The 27,939-nt window shown below is 35.4% G+C and overlaps 1 protein-coding gene across 2 annotated transcripts in view; it reads left to right on the plus strand.

The window, feature by feature from the left end:
* LOC122516238 (E3 ubiquitin-protein ligase MIB1) overlaps positions 1 to 27,939 on the plus strand; it is a 493,031-nt gene that overhangs the window by 326,708 nt on the left and 138,384 nt on the right. The window lies entirely within an intron of this gene.

Below are 27,939 nucleotides of genomic sequence, written 5' to 3' on the forward strand. Positions count from 1 at the left end.
GGGAAGAGGTGGGGGTAGGTGGGTGTGGATAGGGAAGATGAGGAAAATTAAGGGGTGGGGATGAAGAAGAGGGTTGACTGAGGAGAGTGATAGTGATATACATATACATATACATATACATATACATATAGATATAGAGTATGCGAACGCTTTGTTAAATTAAGCAGCGACGCTTTGAGATCGACGCCACTTACAAAGGACTTGATTATCTTCTACGTCGTACTTTGTATTCATCGTATCCAGGAGAGCGGTACAAAGTAACGAGATAATTAAAAAGCTGTCCGGCCCCTTTCCAATTACCAAAATGTTCGGTGATCCGAGTCCTCCACCTCTTTGCAGAGAAGTGGATGATGAGGGGGTAGGTTAGAGGAGGGGGTGAGTTTGACTCCGGGAACCGGACGGGAAATCAACGGTACGCGACGAACGTAGTAGTATTTGATATATATCGAGTATCGATTGTCCCACCGCTTCCGAACGGTTACGATCAATTTAGGTTTCCAGTCCCTATTCGTATTTTCGATCGTAGCCGGTAAATGGAACGATTGTAGAATAGAGGTATATATGCTCTCTCTCGTGTAACTATAATAGAAGCGGAAAGCACGAATTCAACAACGTCCGATGTTCGACGCCGAATTTCAACCGGTATAATTTATACCGATGGTGGTATGAAATAAAAATTTCTATCCTGGGATTTCAATACTATAAAGTGTGTGAGTGTGCGTATAAACGCGTATAGGTGATATATTTACACGCATATGTGAAAATTTACTATCTGTGCGTGGTGGCCCCTCCCCTCTCCTCCCCTCCCCCTCCCCCCACCTCCTTTCCTACCGATCCCTCGTGGCACACGAGAGAATATCCTCATCGTGTGTGTACTCCTCGTATGCGTGTTTAACGTATAGGAAATTCGTGGGGCTGTACGTGCGAATGATTTGTGTTGTACGAGATGAGGTAACACTGTCGAATTTGCTTTTTTTTTTTTTTCTTTCTTTTCCTTTTTTTTTTATTTGTTTTGAACTGCGAAAAAAAAGGAATCGAGCAGGTATGTATATGGGTACAAGTTATGTACGTTCGATGGATAGAATTTCGTTTGAAATTGTTTACGTTCGGTGATCTTGTCAATTTGTACCTAAAATGAAAAAAGAGAGAGAGAGAGAGAGATGGAAAGTTCGATGAAAGGAATTTAGTGAAAGAAGTAAAAAAAAAAAAATGAAAAAAGAGAAGTTTCGAGATAGTCGCAATCCGACGACTTGGAAGATATTGCGAAACGAAGGAACAACGTCGATCGTGAAATCGAGCGAACGTAATATCGCGAAATTGCATTAATCCTTCGTCCGATAACGACAAGAAATTTCTTCCCTACTTTTTCTCATTCTCTTTCTCTTTTCTTTCCTTCTTTTTTTTTTTTTTTTCTTTTTTACTCTACACCATAGTCTTTTTATTCTTCTCCTTTCTTTTTCTTTTCTTCCTACTTTCTTTTTTTTTTATCTTTTTTCTTTTTATTTTTCTTACTCTGATACTTTTACGAAAGGAATAGGTTTGCTCAGACTCGAAGGAGGAAGAAGAGGAGGAAGAAGAAGAAGAAGAAGAAGGGCTTCAGGACGTATCGGTATTTAATTTGGAGTCTTCCTATCCTCGAAGGATCCTTCGTATCTTTTCCTCCTTCTCTCTCCCTCCCTCTCTCTCTCTCTCTCTCTCTCTCTCGTCCTTTCCTCTTCGTCTTTACGTTTCCTAACACTTTTTAACTTTCTCCCCTCTTAAACGGCACTTTATATCGCCTCTTTCATTTCATTTATTTTCCTTTCATTTATACTCTTTCAATACTGGCAAATATAAATCATGATGATGGTAGAATAAGAAGTGGAAAGAAGAAAAAAAAAAGAAAAAAAATAAGAGAGAGAGAGAGGGAGAGAGAAATAAATTCTTGTTACTTTCAATTCGTTTCAAATATTAGGTGCACCAATTAATATGTACCGTGTCTCTTTTAAACAAATTTAATATAGCGTAATATTAAATATATATATAAAATTAATTATATATATTAATTATTATATTAATTAATTAATTATATATATTAATTATATATTATTTTTTTTTTATTTTTTTTTATTTAATAATATTTTATTGACCCTAGAGCCTAGGCTCCTTAAAGGCCATTAATTACAGCATAGTACAATGTAATGTATAGATAAAACAAAACAAGAATTAAAATTATGTAATTATTATTAAACTTATCATTATATTAGTAGTAACGCACAGTAAGTAAATAAATGTAAAAGAAAATAGTAAATAATAAATAAAAAAAAGGTATAATAGTTCTATAATAGTAGTATAGTAGTATTGGTTCAAAGCAATAAACATATGGTTTTAAAAAAAAAAAAATTAAATTAAATTAAATCGTGAGTCACAAAATTAATTATATTAATTAATTATATATTATAATTATTATTATAATAATTATATATATTACATATATATAAAATATTAAATATATATATATAAATATATATATAATATAGTTTAGTATAAAGTATAGATATAAATTAATCATTATATAAATCTGTTATACTTCAAAACAAGTCTACATTATTTTAAACAATTTTTAACAATCTTTCTTACAGATGTCCAATGAATTTAATATTAAGTGACAACGAATTAATTGCTACATTTTATATATTACACGTTTGAAAATATCGTATCTTCGAGAACCGGAGAAATATTAAAAAAAAACTAAAAGAAAAAAAGAAATAAAAAAGATCTTAGAAGATGAGAGTAAGTTAGGTCTCCTTTATGCAGTCCCTCTTACGAAGAGGAAAGTCACGTAGTCGTATAAAAAACGATAGATAGAATCGAAAGGATAAGAAAAATAGATTGTATCTTCTCTTTCTCTCTTTCTGTTTCTTTTTTTTGTTTGTTTTATTATACTTTCTCTCTCTCTCTCTCTCTCTCCCTCTCTCTCTCTCTCTATCTATCTTTCTCTCTTTCTTTCTTTTTATCGGAAAAAAAATTTTCAGCTCGTTCGAGTTTGTACAGTCGATCATTCGGTATCGCGTGTAGGTAGTTCTAGTTGCATAGAACGGACGCGTGCGTCTTCTTACGGACGAATAAATCCACGTATCCTACAAAAGCATTAGAAATACGTGTCTTTAGAATGAATACAAGAGAAAGGAAGAAAGGAAAGAAAGAAAGAAAGCAAGCCAGGGTGGTTGGCTTTGAAAAAGTACCTTAGTTGCATTGTGCTCGAATAAAAATCTTATTTGTTCGATCGCAAAGACATTTTTTTCCACCTTTTTTTTTTAGTTTCCCTTTTATTTGTCCTCTCTTTTTTTTCTTTTTTTTTTAATAAAATAAATAAAAAAGATATATATTCCAAAAAAGAAAAAAAGAAATACATAAAAGGGGTTAGTTGCTATTTGAGTATTCCCATGTGGCAAGTAAGTATAACATTATTCACGTTTTTTTTTTTTCTTTCGGTCGAGAAATTTTTCTTTCTCATAAAATTCTCTCAAACCAAGGATATATAAAATTCTGAATAAAAGAGATATTCTATAGATTTGTAAAATATTTGAAGTTAAAACGCGCGTACGTTTTATCGTTCATCGATAAAAGTCGATTGCTATGTTCAAATGAAGAAGGAGGAGATGGAAGAGGTCAAGGTGTAGACAAAAATAAAAAAAGAGTCAAATTGAGATCGCGAAAGAGAGAGAAAAGAGAAAGAGGCTTTGGCTGATAGGTTGAACTAGTTTCAACCTTGGCCCGGACAGTTAACTACTAGAAGAAACACAACTCTCTTCGAAAGACTCACGGAAGGATACTCCCAAGGATCTCGCAACGTGCCATTTCTATTCTGACTAACGGCTCGCGTGATTTCCAACGGTTCTTTCGCGCAAGGACGAGTTTGTGCTTTTATTTCCGAAACCGAGGCCTCTCCGCTGAAAAAAGAAAAAAAAAGAAAAAAATATATATATAAAATAGAAAGAAAAGGAAATTATAGTACGGGTTATAATAGTCATTTCGTTATTACGAAAGTATAAAAATGAAATTACGAATATTATCTGACAAATAAGTCAATAAAAATGAAAATAACATTGGTTATCTCGCTATGCTATTGTTACGTAAATTAAAAATCAATTTTTATTGTCAAAATGATTCGATTCTAGAGCTGGAAAAAAGAAAAAAAAATTAGAATAAAATAAAATATTATCAGAAGTTAGAAAATGATGTTGGGTAATACAAACGTCCGGTTAATATAGATTTATCGTAAAGAACGGGTACGTTGTATTACGAATACAATGAAAAAGAAATGAACAAATATTATTATTAACAAGGAGAAATTAAAGTAAAACAGGAATAGAAAAGAAAATATTATCACAAGGCTATAATTGTGTTAGCTAAAGCGAAAGTCTGTTAAAATTGATCTATCGTAAAGGAATGGGGGGGGGGGCATATTGTATTGCGAATACAATATGAAAAAGAAATGAACAAATATTATCAACGTAGCAAAGTAAAGTAAAACCAAAAAAAGAAAAGGAAATAGAAAAAAGAAAGAAAAAAAAGGAAGGAAAATAAAATATTATCACGAGCTATAATAATTATATTAGGTAAAATAAATAATTGTTGAAATTGATCTATCGTATAAGATACTAATCCATCAAAGAAACGCCAAGATTTGTTGATCTCTCTTCTTTTACTTACACTTTCTTTCGTAACTCCGTCCTACTACGCGTAAAAATATCTTCATCCGTATAAATAAAAGTTTCATTGCCATCGTCAAGTTTGTTTTTTTTCTCCGAATCAGCATATCCAAGTTCCCTTCTTCTCTGATAAAGAAAAATGATTCTAACGTTTTCGTCGAGAACGATTCCTTACCTACGAAATTAATAAAGAATAAAAATAGAAAACGTAATAAACGAAGAGAAGGCCAGCTCGAAGACGAATGAGATTTATGGAAATGGTTGAATGAAGAGTGGGAAAGGGCTGGGAGGGAGAAGAGGCCATTAAAGGGGATTGGATGAATGTTAATAAATAAAGATAGCGTGCATCGAAAAGGAAAAGCTCGTAAATAGGAAAGCTAGAAGAAAAGGGGTAGGTAATAACTATTCTCATAGTCTTGAAAGTGGTACTCCTCCTTCCTTATGTTTTTCAAGTGGCCAAGTGAGTTACTTAAATGGAAATAAAAGCATTTAGAGATTGGAAGGTACTGTTTTTGTGTTTTCTTTCTCTTTTATTTTTTTTTTATTCTTTTTCTTAGTCCGCTAGTTTCTTTATTTTCTTCCACGGTCGCGTGATTCGAACCTACGTAAATTGACATTTCCGAGGACGAACGAAAACAATTGATTTTCGCAAAAATGGCAATGTTCCAAGTTTTGTGGTGACTGACGAAGAGGATGACGAAGAACGGAAGAAAAAGTGAAAAGTCGAAGGCTAAAAAAGTCCGAGCTCTCTCTCTCTCTCTCTCTATCTTTTTCTATCTTCTTCGTTTCGAAGCAAAAGCAAATTTGTCATCGGTTCTTCGCGAGCTTCTGTTGCTTGGCTTCTATCTACGAGACTTCAACTCGTCGCGTCTCATAATTTTTCAACCAGATTTCCGGCTCTTATGTCGTTTCACCGCTTTGCCACTCGATGGAGATGCATAGAAAGAGAGAGAGAGATGATATACTTTCCTACTTTATAACTGTCACGTCTCTATTTAGAATTGCATTTCATTTATCATTTCTAAACATTCGATTATAACGGGATATATGCATACCCATGCCAATCGTAATTTATTTCATTCAATTGAAAATCATTTTCCATTTAATTAATTTTTGCATTGATAAATTGGACATTTTATATAGATGGCATGAAACCATTTTAAGATTTTTCCGTTTTCTTTCTAATTCGGCTATAAGATTCGAATGAAATTAAACACGTTTTTTTGTATTAATAATCACTCACTTTTGTTAATATTTTATACATTGAAACGATTTTTAACTTTAGATCTTTTCAACAAAGAAATTTAACACAAAATGAAATAAAAATATTATCCTAATAATCGGATAAATTTAAAACTTTAATCGATAAATCCAATAAATTTTTCTAACAAATAATAATAATAAATGAAAAATATAGTAGTTTCTCGGGGGAGTAAATTTGTTAATCAAGTTTTCTATTATCTAAAATTCAAATCGAATATACTCAATGAACTGTGTTTCCTAGTAATAACGAAAGTGATAGAAAGAGAAAGAGAGAAAGATCTTACAGATCGACGATTTACGTTCATGCTCCATAGTTCGCGAAGCGATCAACGTTGGATTCATAATTAAGCAAAGTTGCAGAGCAATCCGCCGGCAGTATTTCGTGCTTACGCAGCTCCAGCCAAACGACTCGATCAATCACGAAGATTAAATCCTTGTCGGCAAAGGATTCAAGTCGGCCGTAAATTTTAAACGAGTGGAACCGCACCATAAACACATTCCCAAAGCTCAATCGATGTTTTCTTTTCTTCGTTTATTCTAAAAAAAAGAAAGAAAAAAAAAAGCTTCTTTTCCATAGATATACATATATAATTACTCGATCTATATTAATCGATCAAATTAATTGTTTAATCGGTTCGAGCACCAGCCAAACGTTCGACAATATTTTCCAATTCAATAGAAATTCGAAAGACCATTTTAATCTGTAATTAACATCATCGTAACTTTATAAATAAAAGAGTGGTAGGATACGTGAAACGGAATAATATTTGTTGTGTATAATGTGTACGCGTGTGTGTGTGTGTTGTGTATGATAAAAAAATGCAGTGATAAGATAGCGATGAAAATCAAATCCCATGTACCGACAACGAATCTTTGTTATTATTAATAATTGTACTTCCAAAATTTATCGATAAAATCCAAACCAAAGCATTTATTTCATACTTTAGTTACCATAAGCCGCACGTATCATTTGTTGAAATTGAAAACTTGTTTGAGTTTGTATAATACGTAACGTAACATATGTAGCATAAAATATAAACATTCGTCTCATTTTCTCAAAGTTTAATTATCTAAAGGTTTCACTTCTATCGCGCGTGAATTGCGCGCATAATATTTATTTCTTTTTCAAACTTTTATCACCAAAATCATGAATAATATAATATAATAATCCGATCTAATTAAAACATATATAAAATACGTTTATTCTGCAAAATAATTATAAACGATCGAACTCTAATACGTTTGGATAAAATTAGTGGTCGGAAAGACGATCGCGATACCCCCCACCCACCACCCCCCTATGGCATACTTTCCAGCAGCATTGAACTTTCAATTTTACGTTTGTTCTCTCTCGGAATCTAACTAAATTCTACCGAATGAGACGAGAGAAGAGAGAAAGAGATTTTGCTGTTCTTATTTACGGGATAAATTTCGCCAGTAAGGGTAACTCGACGCTCTCGAACGTCGATTCGAATTTAACGGTTACGGCTAATAGTAACTGCTATTGGCGCGAAGCAACGACCCAACCAGGAGCACGCCAAATCCAAAGACGACTTTGTTGTACCAAACGACGCGTTCCTCTTAATGCGACCTTTATTCCGAAAGTTCCTAGCTGCTTTCGAGAGCACTCTTTCTCTCTCTCTCTCCTCTCTCTTTCCATCCCAGTATACACCCACACAATGTTGATAGTTCCCGATACGAGGGAACTTTCCGAATCTGCTTTCTTAAATCGCCGAGATATCCAACGCCAAACCTCCGTCCCCACTTCCCCCTCCCACCCCCACCCCTTTCCCACCACCCAACCACACCAAGCTTTCTCTCTCACAATCGCGAAGATATAGATAATGGAAGATTCTTCTCGTGAAATTCGGGGTTATATGGTACGTTTCGATGTTCGAGTAATGGTGGACGACGGCACGGACCAATCGAACGATCAAGAAATATTCGGTAAAGGAAAAAAGGGTGGGAGAGGGGAGAGATGATCGTAGGAGAAGAAAAAGAAACTTATTTCGTAAACTTCTTCCACTCTCTCTCTCTCTCTCTATTTCTATTTCTATCTCTATCTCACTCTCGTAAACGTTGAGATACTTTTTCTCGTGGTTTTGTGAATAGAACGATCGTCTAATAAAAATCCCTTACGGTTATATCTTGTCGAGGATATAAAAAAGGAATCAAATAACTGGATAGATTGATCGTCCCGCGTCTCTACGAGAAAATAGATGTTTCAAATGAGTATTAGGAAAGAAATAAAAAATATGTTTAACGTTTTGTTCGAGTAAAAAAAAAAAAAAAAAAGAAGAAAATGTTAATCCCAGGAATTTAACTGATTCTGTGGATTCCGATAACAATGAGGATCTTTCGGGGACCAATATTGATTTTTTTTCAATAATACATACTTTCGCAAGTCATTTCTCGTTTTTATTCACTTTGACCGGTCGAGCTTTAGATAAGAGGATTTTATTCGTTGTTCGATGATGCGTTATAACTTTATAGATGTGTGTGTATGGGTGTGTGTGTGTGTGTTTAAGGATAAAATGAAAATACGCGTATTGTATTTACTTATACTTATATACTTAACTGTATATATTAGTTTCGCGTTTCATCGTTCTTTGTGAATACAGAATTATCAAGATAATATTCGCAGACATTGGCAGATGAAATTTTCGCTTAGCAAACGTTAATTTCGTATGACTTAATGAAGATATTAGATGCTATACTATTGCTAATCTTCTTCGATGGTAGAAGTGCATTTTGTTATTGATTTCTATCGCGTATAGAAGTGAGAAGTTTGCGTATATACTTTGATTATATTTCATTGAAATTTATCCCACTAATGGAATTCTTGATTATATAATTGTTTGTTTTTATTTCTCCAACACTTTATTTGTATCCTTTTATAGACGCGTAATATTAACGAAATATTTCTTTAATGAAAATAAATATCATTTAACTTTTACTGCATTGCGTATGCGCGCGCGCGTGTATGTGTGTGTGTGTGGTTTGTTATGTTGTTAATGCACTTCTGTTATATTTCTCTCTCTTACATTTAATACCAAATTTTTACCTTTTTATACAAATTTTATTATTAATTATACGATGTATATATATTTAAAACATAAAAATATATATACATCGTATTTTTATGCTTATCGATACAAAATTTCAAGATTGAAACCAACGAAATATAAAATCAAATGAACGTGCTAGACTAAAATTTGTTTTATTAATTTTTCTTCATTTAACAAAATCATGGGTAATATATTTAATTATACAAAAAATGAGTTCATTGCTCGAAATTAAAACTAAAAAATTATAGAAGCATGATATGCTTGGCGTAGTAGTCATCACTGTTTACCGCGCAAGATATTATCATTCATAAGTAAACTACTTAATTACATGCAAAAACGACAAAAATGAAGTCCACTTTCCGTCGTGTCGTTTCTCAAAGTTAGAACCGAAAAAAAAAAATAAGAAGAGTCCTACGAAGAAGTAGTAGCTACTTTTCTCTCTCTCTCTCTCGCTCTCTCTCTCACTCTCTTTTTAGTTAGTACTGGCAGCTTATCGCGATTACCGAGCTGGCGTAATGATATTAATCCAAAAGTTGCTACGCTCCGTCGTTTCATTGTCCTCGAGAATTTGCCTTTTTCCTGAAGGACTACACGTTTTCTCTTTCTATCATCTTCCCTCTATCTCTTTATTTCTTTTCTTCCTTTACCTTCGTCCCCCACGACTCTTCCCCTCGTCCCTTCCTCTCCCGAACTTCACACTTCCAAAGCCCGGAAGTCTGACCCTTATTTAAAGTCCTCCTACTACACCCGGAACGACTAGAAACGTGGAGATTCTTTTGGAGGGCATGAAAGAAAAAGAGAAAGAGAAAGAGAGAGAGAGATAGTCAAAAAGAAAAAGTAGAAGAAAAAGAGAGTAAGAGAGAGAGAGAGAGAGAGAGAAGAAAAAGTACCGAGGGCTTTTTGCTCCAGCTCGATCATTTAAAAGTACAATTTGTCAATTTCTTCTTCGTCGTCCTACCATCCCACTTTCCCTCTCTCCCTCTCTCTCTCTTTCTCTTTAACTATCTCCATCCCTCTCTTTCTCTCTAATACGTTATTTTACCCTCTATCCATCTCTCTTACCGAATTACCGTGTTTTCGAGAGTCTAGCTGCCAATAAACCAAGACGTACGGTCGACCAATTTTGCTAATTAATGTTTACGGACTCATTCTACCTTCCTCCCCCCTCCACGCCACTCTTTCTCTCTCTCTCTCTTTTTCTTTCTCTTCTATCCACCCCTTTCTCTTTTTCTCTTCTTCTACTTTGGAAAGAAACGTACCCCCTTCGTTACGGTTCTTCTTTTTTCTGCCTTCCTCTTTTTTTCCTCGCTTTTGCCTTTTCAACCAACCGAAGACTATACTTTTTTTATTTAACCATCGTACGGGGGGAGGGGGGGAGGGGGGAGGGGGTTAAAGTCGCACGCGAAAACTACTCGTCTAAACCGACATTGATGATTAATGCCTCGAGGTGACGTCAAGATTGCCGGCCAGTGACGCAAGATTTTTCTAGGACCTTTGGACCAATGGGATGGGACCGACGGGATGGGACGGACGGACGGACGGACGGACAAGACTGACGGACGAAAAGGAACGAACTTCGGAACGAAACGTTCTTTCGTTCGGTCGTATCTTCCGCCTGATTACGAGCCAACGTAGTCTCGTTACTTTTCTCTAACCTCTCGCACACATTACACACTCACACCCACTCACACACATTACACACACAAACACAAACATGTATAGTCGCAAATGTTCTCTTATCTTTTCTATTTCTCGATTCTCTCCTGAGAGAAAAATAACAAAAATTGATCTTCTCTATCATAATCTTACGATTTTCCAAGACACTGAGAAAATAAAAATGATTAACGAAAAAAGAAAATAAATAGCTAAAACTAAGTTGATGATTTTGAAGAAGAAGATGGAAAAGCAAAAGAAAAAAAAGAACACCGAGCAAAAAAAAATTCCAACTGAGTTGATGAATATTTTTCAAAAGTAAAAAAAAAAAAATAGAACGAATTTGACGATTTCAAAGGATATAAAAATAAAGAAAGGAAGAAAACATGAGAAGAACGGGAAGCTGATGAATTTGTTTAAGAGATATATTGAGTGAAGGGGGGGAAAGAAAGAAAACAAAACAAAAACAAAAAAAAAGAAAAAGAAGAAAAAATAAAATTACGACAAAGTTGACGTAACGAAGGAGAGATGACATTACGATGGATTTGAGTAAATGTCGCGTCTGTCTCTCGAAAAAGAATGAACAAGAAAAGAAAAAAAAAGAAAGAAAGGAAAGAACGAAGGAAGGAAGAAACGAAACGAAAAGAAACGAAAAGAAAAGAAAAAAAAAAAAAGAAAAGGATACGTTGCTAGAGAGATTCTCTTCCAATTAGAGTGGCAGCAGTAGCAGTAGCAGTAGCAGTAGCAATAGCAGAGTAATAGCAGTAGCTCGCTGACGGGGTAATACGGCGAGGATCGTAAAGTCAAAATTGGGCGAGAAAATTTCAAGAGTTCGTCGAGTTAAGAAGGGAAGAGGGAGGGAGGGAGGGCAAGGGGGGATGGAGAGGGTGGCCTGCTTGCTTGCTCTTGCTTGCTGCTTGCTTTCCTTCCTTCCTTCCTGCCTGGCACTCGTAATCCGCGAGTAAATTTTATCGAAGGGAAAGAAGTGTGGGAGAGAGAGAGAGAGAAAGAGGGGGGGGAGAAGGGGTTGCTTGGTAAGGGTAGCCTAGCACTGTGGTAGAATTTACGAACATAAACTTACTAAGCAGCGTCGCTGGACGACCATAACTTTCGAATCGTACCACCCCTCGCGTTGCCTCTTCAATCCCCCCTCCCTCACCCCCATCAACCCCGTTACTACTCCTCTCTCTCTCTCTCTCTCTCTTGCTGTTTAACAGCAAGCAGCTTCTCGTGCAACGTCGACGGAAATTCCGCGAGAAGTGCCGGCTCCGCTCTATCCGCTACTATTCGCCCCTCCCCCTATATTCTCTCTCTTCTCTCTCTCTTCTCTCATTCTCTTTTAGATAACCCACGCTCTTGGTTGCAGCACCGCTCGTGTTTCTCATTGATTGCATTCTTTGTACTTTGCGGTGGTGGAAAGTTAGCGAGCTCATTGATTGCATTCTTTTGTACTTTGCGGTGGTGGAAAGTTAGCGAGCCTCGGCCGGAAACTTAGTTCTCTACCCTACACACCCCATCTACCCTTCCGCCTTGCAACCCCTTGGCTCGCTCATTCGCTTTCGCTTGCAAGCAAGCAAGCAAGCAAGCAAGCTAGCTTGCTAGCTTGCTAGCTAGCTTGCTAGCTCGAGAGGCAGGCCTCCTATACGGAAGTTTTTCATCCCTTAACTTTAGTCCCTCTGCTTCGTTGGCTTTATATATAGAAATTAGAAATCCGATTACACAAATCCGCTGATAAACGCTAACAACCCCTATTTCCTTTTTTTTTTTCTTTTTTCTTTTTCAATCTATCCTTTCCCGCGTCTTTCTCTACCCTTTTTTAATTCCCTTCGAATTAAACTTAAACGTATAACGTTATATCTTGTTTTCTTTTATTCTCTCTCTCTCTCTCTCTCTCTCTTTTTTTATATTCCGTTCAAATTAAACTTAAATCTACTACAGCGTCGTAACGCTCTTCTATCTTCTCTTTTTAGTTTTCAACCAAATTAAATTTACAAAACAAATCTGTATAAATAATCATGACACTGGATCAAAGATATGTATCCAACAAAAAAAAACAAAGAAAAAAAGAAGAAAATATGGCAAACATTCGTATTATCGTTTGTTTTATAATAGAAATAATCCTTTAATATAAAACAAGGTCTAATTTTTGTTGACTCATTGTCGGTACAATGCCCATAATTAACACCACAATTATAACGTTGTAATGTTATATCGTAGTAAGCTCTGATAAGATACTAAAGCCAAGGTCTTACATTTCTAACTAAACCAACTTACTTACCAAAGTTCTCTCCTCGACCAAATTACATTGATCAAACTCTCTATCAACGTGGAAGTATGAGTGAAGCAAAAGAGAGGTAGGAGAGGAAGGGGACAGGAAGGGGACAGGAATTGTGGGGTTGGGGGATTATAGGGTGGTCGTTGTAAACGAGTATTCACTTCTGTCGTTCCCATCGTCCTTGCGAAATTACGCTTAGGACGGTACTCGGTCAATCTGTAATATTCTATCGTGAAACACTTCGGTCCTGGTAAAAGCAGTTTCGATACTAACCGTCATAGACATAGTAGTCTCATCCTCTTCCTCCTCTTCCTCCTCTTCCTCCTCCTCCTCCTTTACATCCCTCTCATCTTTCTCGTCGTCCTGGTTAGAGAAGGTAAATTGTTAACACCGTTTTAATAAGATTAACGATGTCGATTAACAACTTGAACATCCTTTACCAATTTCCACGTACTATCAACTGAACTGACTCTACAAATCACGTGAACACATTTACACACACACACACACATGTATCATATCTACTCGTGTTTATCTGTTCTTTTTCTTATTATTTGACTTCGTTTAATTTTTCCTTGTCCCCCCTTGTTCATCCGTGTCTCAAATGCGAACAATTAACTGTTCGTTTATTTAACAAAAATAATAATACGTCAAATAATTAACCGACCGATTAATTGTTCCCGATGAATATTTATTACAAAATTGTGTTTTGTTTAATTAGATTATTATATGAGATTAATCGCGTGCACTAAAGTTTATTAAAATGAAGGAAAAGTGAATAAGTTTTACACACACACACACCCAAACATGTATCATATATACTTGTGTTATTTGTTCTTTTTCTTATTATTTGACTTCGTTTAATTTTCTTTGTCCCCCCCTTGTTCATCCGTGTCTCAAATACGAACAATTAAACTGTTCGTTTATTGAAATTTTTCTTTGTCCCCCCCCTTGTTCATCCGCTGTCTCAAATACGAACAATTAACTGTTCGTTTATTTAACAAAAATAATAATACGTCAAATAATTAACCGACCCGATAATTGTTCCCGATGAATATTTATTACAAAATTGTGTTTTGTTTAATTAGATTATTATATGAGCTTAATCGCGTGCACAAAAGTTTATTAAAATGAAGGCAAAGTGAATAAGTATTTTAAGGATGGAATTTATGATAGGAAGATATTTTGTTTTATCAAACGATTTACAATATTTGCCAACGGTTTATTATAAATTCTGTATATTAGCCATTAGAGTAATGTAGCATCGATTAGGCGAGAGGAAAGTAAAGAATAACGAAACAAGGAAATTAAAGTGAAGCATATTGCGCCGGAGGAATATGCCAGGGACGAATTATCGCGTTTAATATCAGCGGAAACAGCACACCAACCGGTAGTAGTAAGTAGCAACGGCGGCTTTTATCGAGTTTCCGATTTTGATATTAAATTAAAAGCAGTAACAAAAGGGCTATCTCTCTGTTCCTCCCTACCCCTACCCCTCACCATCTACCCCTCTATATCGTCAATTTTGCATTAAAGTCGAAGATTGCGAGTGAGAGAGTGTGTGTATGTGTGTGTGTGTGTGAGAGAGATAATTCTATCTCTTCGAGGAAGATTCGACTTTTTTGTTTTTTTTTTTTTGGTTTTGTTTATTTTATCGTTATAAAACAAATTCGTACGATAAATGGGGGAAGTGTGTGTTTGGATGTTCCGAATGATTTCGCGAAGAAATATAAACTGATTTACTGTGGGACAAAATAAATTTTGCCGTTAGTGCAAATGAACGTATTTCAAAAAAAAAATATATACGGGGGGAACAAAACGAGGCTTACGAGTTTTGGGAATAAAAATATTCATCGATTCTTTTTTTTTCTATCCCGGCTCGTGTCGAAATTTTTTATTCGTTTATATATAAATAAACAACGCTGGTATTTTATATCGTAAATTTTTTTATATTTTATATCCGAATTTGTAACGCAATTTAACGTATCTTGTATTTGCAGCAAAAAAGAAAAAAAAAGGAAAATATTTCCTACGATAGATTTATACCTAAATAAATAACGCTATACAATATTTTTGTATTAAATAATGTACGCAATCCGTACGTAAACGCGTCTAAATAAAAATAAAAAAGAAAAGAATGTGACAAAAGAAAAGAAGAAAAAGTAAATGACTGAAATATAATAATTAATAATAAAATTAATAATAAAAACATCATATATCCGAATAAAAATAATCCTATTAAAATATCTAACAAACACACACAAGAAACACTATACTAATGAATAATACCGAACAACAGTACTTTCTTTATGAATACAAAATTCCAACATCATTTATTTGCCAAACCAATATCTTCACATTACGTTATTTTTACCCAACAACAAAAATCCATAATCGATGCTAAACGCTAACCAACAATATTCTTTTATAAAAGGGGAGTTTGAGATAGATCATAATAAAAAAAAAAGAAAATAGAAAATATAAAAAAGAATAGGAAAAATACTATGAAAAGTTGGCCATTGTCGTTCGAAGAAGAAAGAGAAAACAACACGCGAATGGGGGGGGCAACACATTTTTGTGATCCTAAAATGTTCGACTGACGGCGAATGTGGCACATTGAAAGTTTGACAGGGCCATGAGATTTTGTAGAAACACCCTTCTCTATCTCTATCTGTTTCTACATCGAACCCCCTTGCCCTTCTTCCCTCCCCCTCCCATCATCGTGACTTGGATTCGACTGCGCGCCTGTACACTTTCATTCCATGTGGGCGAGCTACCTTTAAGCGGACTTTAAAAGCGATCCACTTCTTGTTCCGCTCTCTCTATAAATCTCATCGTCAGAGACCGACGAGAGAGAGAGAGAGTGAGCAGAGAGAGAGAGAGATAGAGTGAAGAGGGGGGTTAGGGGGGAGAAGGGTCTGCTTCGCATCTGATGGTAGCCTCTCTCGCGGTTTGACAAGACATGCTGTGCTGCCAGAGAATCAGAAAGCTCGTTTTCAAAGAGGGTTCCACTACCTCATCGTCACCACCACCACCACCATGACCAGTGAAAGCGTAACGTAAAAGGGTATTACGTTTACTTGAAATAACAAAGAAATGATAAAAGTACAAGTTTTTGAGTTGAGTGAGAGAACAAAAATGAGTCAAGTATCATACGGGTGTTATTAATGCTATTCTAACGGGTTGATTTTCGAATCTTTCCAAACAAACAAAATTATCCAAGAGATAGAGAGAGAGAGAGAGAGAGAAAGTTTCTTCGTTATTTTTTTTTCTTTTTTTTGTGTGTTGTTTCTTTTGGGCCCATCACAGCAGCTACTACTACACCGGTGAATGCATGAACGTGAAAAAAGAAAATTTTTTTTTTTCGAAGAAACTTGAAAAAGGATAATGTTAAAGAAAAATAAAAATTGAAAAAAAAAAAAAAAAAATTGTTTATTGCTGCATATAACGCGTTTGTTTTTTATTATTAAAATCCAAGAAGGGAGGGAGAGAGAAAGAGAGACGGGGGGAAAAAAAGAGAAGATGCATTTTCTTGTTTATTTTTATTTGTGTATTATTTTGTTCTGGTTTTCCCTTCTTCTTCTTCTTCCTTCCTTCCTTCCTTCCCTCTTTCCTCGTTATTTTCTTTTTGTTACTTTTGAAGGGAACGAACGTAAGGAAAGGAAGAAAAAGTTTTCGATAAAACTCACGTCGAAGAAAGTTCCTAGTCTGGTTTTCTCGGTTCTAGTCGATTGGCTCGGATCGCCTCTTTGTTCTCTAATGTTGGACCGCTCGGCTTATTTAATTCAATTAAACTTTCCCTGAAGAATAACGAAGAAAGGAAAGAAAGAGAACTTACGAGCAGCTGAATCGGTAGACCCCCCCGATAGATAGATCTAAGAACCGAGAAATTATTGCGGAGTCTTCTCGGTTGGAAAATACAATAGAAAGTGCAAACTCGATATTACTTTTGATCTATGTCTTATAGAATAGAAGCTATTTTTAAGGAAAATCCAACGATCCAACAAATGATTCTCTCTCTCTTTCTCTTTCTCTTTCTTTTTTTGCTTCTAAATAGAAAGAATCACAACAAACCGATCGATTCTACTATTGAAAGTTTGATCATAGCTGCTGCTACACGAATACAACGACGAATGGAATTCAAGCGAATCAATGAAAATCAAATACACGAGACAGAACGTAAAGAAAGAAAGAAAGAAAGAAAGAAAGAAAGAAAGGAAGAAAAAAATCAACCAGCAATAAATATTATTCTGTTTCACATGAAAGTATCAAAAAGAATATAATTATAATTTGTATAACACTTTAAAGATAAATCACGATAAACGGAAGCATTATATATTATACCACATTTAACACGATACAAGATCGAATAATCGTCTCACCTTTTATTTGTCTTCATTTCAATATTTTCTTTCTCGTTGAATGACTATTATTGTATATTAAGAATAAAAAGAAGAAAATAATGAGAATACGGGGGAGGTAAGAGTTTGATAGGGTTCTTTGGAAAATGTACGTTTTCATAAGCAACGAAATAGCGAATTACATGAAACTCGTTATGATTCATGGAATATTCCCTAAGCGTTGGAATACACGTTTATGCGTTACCCCAACACCGTTCTCAATCTTCCGTATCTATCTTTCTATCTATCTATCTATCCCTATCTTTCTATCTCTCTCGTGCTTATTCCCTTGGTTGGGAAAACTCGAGAGCACGAGTTAACGCCCCAACGAGTTTCTCTCTCTCTCTCTCTCTTTATCCTTCTTTCTCTCTCTTTCCAGCTCACTTCTCGCGCGGGAATGCGCGGAAACATTGAAACCCTTTTACATTACGTGCTCACGGTAATTCACTGCCTTCCAGAGCACCGTAACGCGTTGTAGATTACCCAAGGAATTCCCGTGCTTTTCCCCAATTGGATTCTTCGGCACGTTTTTATTCCCGTGCGCTCACATTGCTATCGAATCTTCCCAAACCCCCTCCCCCAAACCATCCATTCACCTCCTTTCTCTCTCTCTCTCTCAGTCTTTTCTTCTTTCTCTCTTTACGTGACAAATCCTTTGAATTTCCTTGTATTACTTTCTTCTGAACATTTTGCGTTTGCCAAATCGATCAAATGTAACAATAATTATGACAACGGATTGACGATGAGCCTCCTCCCCCCCGCCCCAAAAAAATAGAAAATATTCGTATCATCATTTTTCTTCTCTATTTGTTTTTGTATATTATAAGATAAATAATATTAATATCGAATAATTCGTAAAATAGATCTTGCGATACTTCTCTTTTTTTTTCTTTTTCTTTCAAATTCAGTCAACTTTCATAATTAATTCATTGACGAATGATTGAGTAAAGAATTAAGTAAATTATTGTATTTATGTTTAATTTTGCAATTAGACTATCGTAAAAATTTGATTCGATCTAAAAACAAAATTGGAAGAAGCATTTGACATTAATATTCGTTAATAAATAATTATTCTTTGTTTGTTAATTGTTTGAAGTTAAATTGATCCGATAAATCTTTGATGTAATTCGTTCGCTCGCATGGAGATTAGGCTCGGAACAAATAAAGGCTTTCCTCACATTTGAAAGCAAATCACAAGGCGCTATTCAGAGATCAAGGATGCTGTCATTGCCGGCGGCGACACGGCATCGTTCGAATCACAATCGTACGATTCTGGCATTAACAGAATCCCAAACAGTTTGAGAGATTACGTGAGTATGATTAAATGCATATGCTCCTTTGCTGTTAATACGTCATACACATTCAATCTAAACTCGGTCCAATTGTTTAATTCTTATATGATTCCTTATATAATCGGCATCGTTTATCATTCTTATTGATCTTCTTTTTTTTCTACATTTCTCTATTTATTTATTTTTCTTCGCATAATATTATAATATACATTAAAAAAAATAAGAAAAAATCCTTTATGCTCAAGCGGTTTTCAAATATTGACACAATTTTTTATTTAATTTATTTATTTATTATATCTTTTTACAACAACATTACTTGAACGTTCGATCAAAATTTCTTTCTTTCCAAATTAATAATTAAACAAAATAAAATATCTAAATTTTATATTTTATTCGTTAGTAATTTGTCAAAATTTACAAACGTTAACCTTACACCTCTTGCACCTCGATTTTTCCACGCTTATACTGCGAATAATAATAATAATTTCAACGGAATAAAATCTATTTTTAATTCAAATCAATAATTCTTCGTCGATAGCTCTTGCCAAATTTTTTAATAGAAAATTTCTCTTCGACCCCGATTAATCGCCAATAAATAATAAAATCGACCATGGACGTCCAAAGACACGCGAAACAATCCAAAAGAAATCAAATGGGGGAAAAAAGAAGATAAAATAATATTGTTGACGCATTAAAGCACAGATATCTCCATTTTGTATCCGTCCGAAGGGGTATGCTCCTAATTAAGCAGCATGATCGATGCAGACTCCAAATGGCGGACAGGCTCGTCTTTCAATATGATTAATGCGACGATCAACGGATCCGTGATTAATATCAATGTCACTGACGGTGGAAGGGTTTTCCTTCTGATTATTGATTTACATAGTTGCATTAAATCTTTCCTTGGTTACCGATCAAGACGTAACTATTGTTGAACGTAACTCGCCATTATTCAACAGATAAACATTCATCTATCATTTTTCATACTATTTCTTCCTTTTTTTTATCTCTTTTTATTTTTTAAATATATTTTTTTGAGGTTATACTTCTTTTGGCGCGTTAGGGAAAATGTAATGGGGAGTGATTTTGTTCCGAGCGTCTGGAAAAACGACACCATGAAGTTTGTCAGTATTTACGACGCGCGGCAAAGCGATTTCAAGTATACGGCATGAAGTTGTCTTCTTTTCTTCTTCCCCTTTTTTTCTCAAGCGGGTCACCCATCCAAATACTAATCGTACGCAGCGCTGCTTTACTTAAATGATCGAAGCGAGAACTAATACTGTAACCGCGCCATAGTTGTTGACGCGTGAAGTTATTCGATATATCTCTCTTATATTTAGCGTGGACTGATATCTATATTTTGATATTTCCTTTTTCTTTTTTTTATTCTTTCTTATATATATATAATAATAATTATTTTTTCTTTATAAGTTATTTTTTTTTCTTTGAAGTTTTTTTTTGAAGTTGTTTTTGAGGTTATTGAGGTTATATTCGTTTTGGTACGGCAAAGAAGTATAACTTCTTACGTGCGTACATAAGTACACACACCAGTTTTTTTATTATTTTATTTATTTATTTATATATATATCATACATAGAACTTCAGTCTTCTCGGCGTACGATAAAATCGATGATTCGATATTTTTATTATTTTTTTTTATATATTATTATTCTCTTACATTACCATAAAAATGATCCCTCGGGGTTTCCTTTCATCTATCTTTCTTTGATCATTTTTTCTTTCCTCTTTTCTTTTTTGTCATCGTTGTTGTTGTTGTTGTTGTTGTTATTGTTGTTGTTTTTATCCGAGAACTTTTCTCTCGGAGCGATTATTTCGCACCGAAATCACAGGAATATGAGGGAAGGAGAGAGATGCGTTCGGACGTTATCATCAACGACGTGATAGCAAGCTTTGGATTTGTCCGTGGCTATCGAAAAATATAAGCGTTAGCAAAAGAGAGAAAGAGAGAGAGAGAGAGAGAGAGAGAGTTGCGGTGAGGCGAAGCAGAGAGCGAGTTGCGAGAGTGGAAATATTTCGACGTGCAAAACGAACGAACGTACGTAAATCGCCTTTGGTAATTCAGTGCGATAGTACGATACTCATAAATCCCATAAACGATGATATACCGCTTGCTAACCGAACGTCCACTCTCTATGTACTACAACCCCCTTTCAAACCTACTACCCCCTCCCATTCCCCAATTTTCTGCCGCTCTCTTTCAGAATATGCTTCAAAACGACATCATAGTTAGAAAAAAAACAAAAAATAGGAAAAAAAGAGAGTCTGATCGATAACTCGAGATTTTGATTCTTTTTTCTTTTCGACGTAAAAGCAAAAAGAAAGAAAAAAAAGAAATTTTTCACGTTCTTTTGTCAGATCGATCGGGGTATGATTGTCGAAGAGAACATTCGTAATTAAAGTTCCGCAGAATTTCTCGACACGTTTTGCCTGTAAAAAGTAGACCTAATAGTAGCAGTGGTAGTGTGATGGTAGTGTTTTAGGATAGTAACGGGGTAGTAGTTGTAGTCTAAGGCAAAGAAAAAAATACGGAAGTATATATGTATATGTATATGTATATATGTATATATATATGTGAGTAATATTTACCGAAGAAGAGGAGGAAGGTCTTTCCAATCTTCTCCCCTTTTATTTCTCGACGAGCAAATCACCATCCCTTACTTCCTCCTCCTCCTCCTCTTCCTCCTCCTCATCCTCATCCTCCTCCTCTTCTTCTTTTACCTTCTCTTCTTCGTTCTTGTTTTTCTTTTTTCCTTTAGATAATCCTAAAAATCGATCAACAAACCAAATGAAAGTAAAACAGGGCTTTAGCGCAAGGGAATAAAGAATATTTGATCCTCGATAAGTATACAACCAACCTATCGCGGTCATTGTACCAAGAATAATCTAACGTGAGTTAAATTACAGGATCATTTTGTTTTTGTCAATCTAAATCCATGGTGTAATTCTAGGGTTAATCGTTAGATTTTATCAATTGTTAAATAGTAAACAACAGTGATCGAGTATGTTGTTCTAGAAACAAAATCAAACGTGAATAAAAATAGAAATTATCGTGGACGTTTATTTCATATAATTTTGATTGGAATACAAATACGCGTAATTTTATGAATTTTTTATCGTTAAATTTAACAGGAAAAAAAAAAAAGAAAAAGAAAAAATAACAACGCGTGCAATCATTGTATCAGAAAAAATCAAAAGCCTATCACCGTAGAGGTCTCGTTTATAGCAAAATTTTGTTTCAAATATAAATCGGTACAGTGCTATAGGAAGTGCCCTATCTCAAAATATAAAAAGAAACAAAAAAACGATTGCAATCATCTTATCAAGTAGAATAAAACGTGAATTTAAATAAGGATCATCTATAAGTCTAATTTATTCGTAATTTTATCTGAAGTATTAACTCAAATCCATCGAGTACCACAAGTACCTACCTCAATACTTATATCAATAAAATAAAAAGTAAAAACGATCCTCTCTCTCTCTCTTAAATTATCCCAAAACAAATCACAATCGCGAATAAAAAACTTAGGACCACTCATGATTTCTCCTAATCATTTTGTTTCTTTTCTCAAATCAAATATATAAAAATCCTCGCGTGGTATATAACATAATATAGGCAAAGTATCGAAAGGTTTTATCAGTAAAATGGGGAACAAAAACGATCGTGGGCATTGGTTTATCTGAACGCATTTTGGGATCGGATAGATGTATATACATAATGCGTATGTGTGTTTGTAATGATAATGATAGGGATAGTGATACTAGTCCTAGTCCTAGTCCTAGTAACAGTAGTAGTAATAGTATAGGCAGTAGGTTGGATGCCCGACGTGTATGTACCAACAAAACATTGATTCGCTAAACTCATGATGTAATACGTCCATTTGAAATGAGCTTGGCCGTTGGCCAAAATCCTCATCACAAAACACTGTGTAGGCAGCTCGCAAACAGGCCTGACAGAGGAAATAGGTCTGCCGCGCTGAGCCACGGCTTTATTCGACGATCGATATGCCTCGTTTTGGGGAAGTATCATAAGCTTCCATCTCTCCGATCCCTTCCACCCTCCCCCCCCATCCTTCCTCTCCCTCTATCTATCTATATCTGTCTCTATCTCTTTTCAACCCTCAATCCACCCCTTATCCAACCTCCAACCTCATCGCGCCCTGCGCAAGCACCAGTCGGTCTGGTGCGTACGCTTCTTCCCCTCTCCTCCTCATCCTCCTCCCTTCATTTCTGTCTTTAATATATATATATATATATGTTTCCCTTTCCCCCTCCAGCCCTTCCACGACCATCCTCAGCTTGCGTTTCCCTACCTCCATCGACCGGCTTTGGATTAAGACCACCGTCTCAGGGTCCAACTCGGCAAATAGACTTCTATAAAATCGATTCCCGATCTTTTTCTCAGCACCAGCCCCCCCTTTTCAACCCCCCTCATCGTGATCGATACTCTTTTCCTCCTTCTTCCTCTTCTGTCTTTCTTTCTTTCTTTATTTCTTTTTTTTTTTATTTCTTTTTTTCTCTCTCTCTCTCTTTGTCTTTTCGCGAAAGAGAGAGAGAGAGAGAGTCACGCTAACGAAGAAAAGATTCTAGGAAAATGCAACGGATCCGTGGGCTGAGAAAAAAAGGAAAGAAGAAAAAAAATAAAAATAAAAAGGGAAACAAGAAGGAAGGAAAAGAAGTGAAATCGGTGTTTCAAAGAACTTTAAATCCTAAGACGATACTATCCTCGAGATTTCAAAGCTGTTTCTAAGCAGATCCTTTCGCTCCAGATGCTATCTCCGATGGTTTCTTTCTTTCTTTTTTTCTTTCTTTCTTTCTTTCTTTCTTTCTTTATTCCACTATCGTGTTCTCTTCTTATCTCTCCCCTCTGAATCGGTAATCGCGTTTCTTCGCGATTTATTTTACGTTCTCGTTGCGTACGCTTTAGTCGACGATGCTTTTCTTCTACGATTCCGTACAATTCGAATTCGAGAAGAGATGTGTACAGATGTGTTTTCTTTCTGGGTTTTCCTTTTTTCTTTTTCTTTTTTTTTCTTCTCTCCTTCTTGCTTTTCTTTCTTTCTTTTTCTTTTCTCTATCAATACTCGGCTATAAGAATTTCCGTTACAAAAAGGGATTTTTTTGAAGTTATACTTCTTTTGGCGCGTTGGGAAAAATGTAATGGAGAGTGATTTCGTTCCGAGCGTCTGCGAAAACGACACATGAAGTTTGTCGGTATTACAAGCGCGGCAAAGCGATTTCAAGTATACGGCATGAAGTTGTCTTCTCTTTTCCCCCCTTTTTTCTCAAGCGGGTCACCCATCCAAATACTAATCGTACGCAGCGCTGCGTTTACTTAAATGATCGAAGCGAGAACTAATGCTGTAACCGCGCCATGGCTGTTGACGCGTGAAGTTATTCGATATATCTCTCTTATATTTAGTGTGGACTGATATCTATATTTTGATATTTTCCTTTTCTTTTTTTATTGTTTTCTTTGAAGTTTTTTTTGAAGTTATTTTTGAGATTATTGAGGTTTCGTTTTGGTACGGCAAAGAAGTATAACTTCTAACGTGCGTACATAAGTACACCACCAGTTTTTTTTCTATATACGATTAAATTGTATATTTAAAGAAAGACTCATAAAGTAATTATTTATCTTTTATTATATATTATTCGTGCAGTATTTGACGTGCGCGTAGCACGCTGAAGGAGAAAGAGATGAACGTTCGTTTGATCGATTCAAATAACAAATTGTAAAACTATGTTTAACTTTCTTCAACGCGAATAATAATTCACCTAACTTTTTCTACCTTGTCAGTCTCCAGTCAAAGAGAAAAGTAACGAATTACGTTAAAGCAAGTTTTCTCGATAATATTCTCTCCCTCTCTCTCTCTCTCTCTCTCTCTCTCTTTATGTTTTATATTTTCCTTTTGCTTGGATCGTTCTTTTATATTACATTAGAACGAGGTAACACGACGTACTCTTATAATAAGAAGACTGAAATTTGACTAATTTCGAAAACAAAATAAAATATTAAAATAAATTTGTTCCCCTTTATATAAAAAAAACATAATTCAAACAAAATTATATGAAATTAGCAAAATATAAATATATGTTTTTATACACGCGATTTATGATTGTCGCGTGTTAGACTGTTTATCTTTAGAATCAGCTGTTGCAACATTGAAATAAATCAGTAATAAGAAAAATTCGATTAGTCTTAAAATCAACGAGAAAAATCAACAAAAATTAATCCTCAGGTGTAATTCAAACAGAAATAAATACAATAAGTACTTATTATTATTCACGCGATTAAACAATTGTCGCGTGTTTAAAATCTTATCTTAACAAAAAAAAATCAATTATGTTGCAAGATGACGTATTCCGGTAATAACAAAACAAAAATGTTATTAATCTAACGAGAGGACAAAAATGAGCAAGAACATTCCATTATCGGTTAACTCTTTGAAAGGTAATTCTAAGTTCAAAAAAAGGAAAAAAAGAAAAATGAAAAAAAAAAGAGAACACAATGTAACTACTTACTTGGATACACACGATTAACTGTGTGTCGCGTGCCAGGAGTGTGTTATCCTAAGGAATCAGCTGTTTATTTCCGGCATGTGCTTACCAAAATAAAACACCAGACAGTTTTTCTCTATTTTTCATTTTGTTATGGGTCGTGCGTAAGAGAAACCCAACACAACTTGTCCCTCTCCTGCCACCCGCCCCCCTCCACCCTACCTCGGTTCTGAAACATATTTGAGAAACAGTCGTGCGAAAGTCACGACGATGTAGCACGAAGTGAGAAAGAAGGATAGAAAAAGAAATAATTACGGTAGGTGCATATGTACATACGTAGATTGTTTAAGGAGAAAAATATACTCGACGTAATTGTTTTTCTTCTTTTTAATAACAGCCAACGAATGGGGTGGTAGAGAGAACCGAGAGACGCTATCAGAATTTAATGCATAATAATCTTGGGAAAATAAAAGATAAATATCGGCACGTGGTTTCGCGTTAAAAGGGAGAAGAAGAAGTAGAGAGGGTGAGAAGAGAAATGGAACGAAAGAAGAAAAGAAAGAGAGAGAGAGAGTAGGAAAGGGAAGGAGTGGGAGGGAAGGTGTGTGTGTGTGTTTGTATGTGTGTGTGTGTGTGTGTCGAATAAAAGGGGTGGAAAGAGAGAAGGCACGCTGTGACGTGGGTGGTTCTTGTAAAAGTTGACTTTAATCAAACTACGACGATCGTTGCTCCTATTTGTCCGTTCATTCGTTCATTCGTTCATATCGTCATTCGTTCGTTCGTCATTCGTTCTGCCATATTATTATCTTAGTTCCCCTTTTACGGGGCTCGCTATAAAAAGCGACCATTTGGCAATCCACTCGACTGCGTTTATCGTACGAGAGCGTGTAAAAGTGCTTACTCGGTATATTCCGAATAAAGAGGGGAAAAAAAACGAAGAAATTGAGGGAGAAGAAAAAGAAAGAGAAGAAAGAAAAGAGAGAGAGAGATAGAGAGAGAGAGAGAGAATCGTGCTCCACATTCGACGGTATGCCTTTTACGAAAAAAGAAGAGGCAGTCTAGCATATCCTCTTCTTCTTCTCTGTTTCCTCCTTTTCCACCTCCTATTTTTCTTCTTCTTTTCTTCTTTTTGTTTTAATTCCTTTTTTTTTTAACTATTTTTGTCTCTACACCCTCTCCCTTCTCCTCCTCCTGCTACTCCTCCTCCTATTCTGTTTCTGCTTTCTCAAAGAAGAACAAATGTCGAGTGTCATCCGACCTGATGGCCCACACTACACACAGTTTTCCTCATTTATCGAAAAAGATCCTTGAAAAAGAGCTTAAGAAAGTAAGATATACACGGATCTTTATTGCACGTGAGAAAAATCTTTTAGAGTCTAAGACAGAGTCTTCTAATATCTCTCTCTCTTTCTCGTCTATTTTACTAAAAACATCTCATTTTTTCTTTCCTATGATACGTAAGATACAAAATACACCTGGACAGGTCGGTATAATCCCACCCACATATTTACGAATAAGATGAGATATGTTTTGTTACTTTATCTTTCTTCTTCTATTCTGGCTTCTTATTCTTCTTTTGGTTTATTTTAATCCATCGTTTCGTATTTTTATATCAAATAGACGCACATCGAGTAATGTTATTTGCACCTCGTTGAAAATAATAGAGAAAAAACAACAAAAAAAATCAAATTAAAAAGAAATAGGAAATAAAAAAATATAAATGATATATTGCTATACGTTTCCGTATCGTTGTAGTCGTCGTCGTCGTCGTTACGGTAGTGTGGTGTGTGTGTATGGGTAGGCTGTGCGTGGGTGCCCGTCGTCGTGTATGCATTTGTGTATGTGTGTGTGTGTGTGTAGCTCGGAGAAATGAAATTTCAACTCCGTAGCGCGTGTGATATCCCTTCGATTCTCAAGCTATATATATAGTATACTTCTCTCTCGCTCTTTCTCTCTGTGTCTGTCCTGTCTTTCTTTATCACTATCTCCCTTGAAATTCAGAGAGGTTGAGAGCTTTCGGTAGACTAAGGCGATGAGGCGGTCGATTAAACGAGCCGTAAGAACGGCAAGGTGTTACCACAGCGTAACAACGCACGTTAACGTTAACCGCAAGTTCAGCAACGTGGCAGGTGGTGCGATTGACCAAACTCTCCGAGAATAGATAGAAGGTGGTGCGATTGACCCAAACTCTCCGAGAATAGATCGATAGATAGGTAAATGGATAGATATTTCGATAAATATAGCTAGATAGTAGATAGATAGATAGATAGATAGATATATAGATAGATAGAGTCGATAAATGGTATAGAGAGATATAGTTTATAGCTAGCTACGTAATATTTGGATAGATATATAGCCCAGTCAACGCGGGCCCACCCACGGAACTTTTCTTACTACACGCTTCAAAATTTGATCTAGGGTAAGTTGACGACGCTGAATCGATGGTGCTAATTATAATAAGTCAGCAACCGTGATCTTGGGGAAAAACGGGTAAAAAGGGTAAAATATAGCCATATCTTAGAATCTAGGCATTTAATCGAAAAAGTTTCAAACAAAAGTTGTAGAGAATTGAAAAATACATAAAAAATGTTCTATGAGTTATCTTCGTATTTTCAAAAATAAGCGCATAAAATTGGATTGAAGATGGGAACAAAATTGTAAGAGTGGGAGAAAGCAAGCTTATCCCTCCGTCGCGTTTACACGCGAGCGAGCTAGTATGCGTGCGAGCGTCCGTGTGCACTAATACACAAACGAAGGATCTTCGGCAATCTTCGG

Source organism: Polistes fuscatus, unplaced genomic scaffold (assembly GCF_010416935.1).
Source record: "Polistes fuscatus isolate 324 unplaced genomic scaffold, CU_Pfus_HIC Scaffold2, whole genome shotgun sequence".
Classification (NCBI taxonomy): domain Eukaryota; kingdom Metazoa; phylum Arthropoda; class Insecta; order Hymenoptera; family Vespidae; genus Polistes; species Polistes fuscatus.